The sequence below is a fragment of the Propithecus coquereli genome, unplaced genomic scaffold (assembly GCF_000956105.1).
Source record: "Propithecus coquereli isolate 6110/MARCELLA unplaced genomic scaffold, Pcoq_1.0 Scaffold15, whole genome shotgun sequence".
Taxonomy (NCBI): domain Eukaryota; kingdom Metazoa; phylum Chordata; class Mammalia; order Primates; family Indriidae; genus Propithecus; species Propithecus coquereli.
The window spans coordinates 6,174,461-6,177,002 of NW_012139413.1; positions in this window are offsets into that span (position 1 = coordinate 6,174,461).

The following is a 2,542-nucleotide window of genomic DNA, read 5'->3' on the forward strand; positions in this document are numbered from 1 at the left end:
GGCCTCCCAGAGTGCTAGGATTACAGGCGTGAGCCACCGCGCCCGGCCTCTGTTATTATTTTTTTAAATAAACTTTCTACCCCAATCTCTCTCTCTCCCTCCTCTTTAAGGCCAATAACTCTTAGATTTGCTCTTTTGAGGCTATTTTCTAGATCTGGTAAGTGTGCTTCATTCTTATTTATTCCTTTTTCTCTTCCGACTGTATTTTCAAATAACCTGTCTTCAAGCTCACTAATTTTTCCTTCTGCCTGGTCAATTCTGTTGTTGGAGACTCTGATGCATGTCTTAGTTTGTCAATTGAATTCTTGAACTCTAGGATTTCTGCTTGATTTTTTAAAATTATTTCAATCTCTTTGTTAAATTTCTCTGATAGGCTTTTGAATTCCTTTTCTGTGTTGTCTTGAAGTTCATTGAGCTTCTGCAGGACAGCTATTTGAATTCTTTGTCTGAAAGGTCACCTATCTCCATTGCTCCAGGATTGGTCACTGGTACCTTATTTAGTTCATTTGGCAAGGTCATGTCTTCCTAGATGTTCTTGATGCTTGTGGGTGTTCATTGATGTCTGGGCATCAAAGAGTTAGGCATTTATTTTAATCATCACTGTTTGGGCTTGTTTGAACCTGTCCTTTTTGAGAAGGCTTTCCACATACTCAAAGGGAATCGAGTGTGGTGGTCTAAGTCTTTGGTCACTGCAGCCGCATCATCACTGGGGGTGGCCCAAGCCAAGTAATGCTGTGACTGTTGCAGACTCCTGGTGGTACCACCTTAGTGAGCTTGGGTAAGATATAAGAAAATTCCCTGGATTACCAGGCAAAGTCTCTCACTCTTTTCCCTCACTCTCTGTGCTGGGTTGCTGTAGTTGGGGGAGGAGTTACGTGGGCACTTCCTCATGACCACGAGCATCAGGTCACACCTAAAGCCAGCCCAGTCTCACCCAAAGCCAGTGGTGCCTGTTGTCTGACTACCTCTGATGTTTATTCAAAGCCCAAGGGCTCTTTAGTCATCAAATGGTGAATCCTGCCAGGACTGGGTCCTTCCCTTCAGGACAGCATGTTTCCTTCTGGCCCAGGGGGGGTCCAGATGATAAGGCCTGGACTCAGGGGCCTCAGGAGTCTCCTTGGTATTTTATTTAACTGTGGCTGAGCTGGTACCAAAGTTGTAAAACAAAGTCCTCTGAGCTCTTCCCTTTCCTCAAGTGGAAGAAGACTCTCCCTGAGGCCCACTGCCTGTAGCTGGGGGAGGGGACACAGGAACTGGCTTGGTCACAGCTGCTCGTGTCTCACTGGGTCATGTGCACCCCAAGTCCACTGGCTCCGAGCCAGCACAGCCACAGGAATTGCCCAAGGACTGCATGACAAATTTAGCCCAGGCCCCAGGCTGCTCTCTGTCAGCTGGTGGTGGGGTAGTGGGAACTTCAAAGCCCCACAGTCACTTCATTCTCCCTCTGTCAGGCACACAGATCCTCTCTCCACTTGTGTGCTGGGGTGGCACAGCTGGGGGATGAGGGGATGGTGGTGTAGGCAACGCAAGTCTGTCTTTTCTGCCCTATTCAGTGCCTCTTTCCTTTTAATATTAATAATATTAAAACCAGGTAGTGTGATTGCTCATCTGATTTTTGGTTCTTCGGAAGGTGCTTGCTTGTGCAGATAGTTGTTGGATAGTTGTTGAATTAGGTGTCAGTTTGGAGGGATGATCAATGGAGGTTTCTATTTGACCATCTTGATCCACCCCCTCTTTCTCTTAAAATAATATTTAAAAACAGGATTCTACCACTAACAACTGCTTAGGTTATAATAAGTGAATATATGAAGGCAAATATAGACTAAGCATATTTTTAAAAACTCTTTAAATAAGGCTCTAAAAATGTGCTTTTCTAAAAAAAATACAAGGGCTATCACCTAAAATTAATTTATATTGGGGAAAACCAAGGAATTATTAAAATATAGTATTAGCCCAATAGATAATCATAGTTAAATCTCAGAAATGTGTATTTGGCAAGAAACTCTATCATTGCAAAGAAACACGGAGCATGATTAAACTCCATGGTCTAAAGTTATTCGTTGGCCTAAAGTTATATTTCCTTTCCATAGGTAAAATGAAGCATTCAGCTTTTGTAATACACATGATTAACTAATTCCAAATTATTCTGAAAATCAAGACTTACTTCGTGAATAGAATTTCAAGATCAATTCTATAATCAGTGGTATAATCAGTGGTAGACATCTCAGCATCTAATTAATGAAGTTGTACTCTTTGTACTCTTCCTAATGAAGTTAGAAAAATCTTACTTCCTAGGCTAGTCTGAAAAACATTAATATATTGAGTTTTTTTATTATATGTGATAACCTATTTCTATTAAATGAAGGTCTCATTGATTTTAGAAATTTTTTGATCATTTACTTTATACTAACAGCATGTCACTAGAAGAGTTTTTTCATAATCATTCATGTTAACTTTTTCATATTTGTTGTTATAAAATCTTATCTTTTTTCAGCCTTGATTATATGTTTCAACATTTAAGTAAATAAATAATGTTTAAATT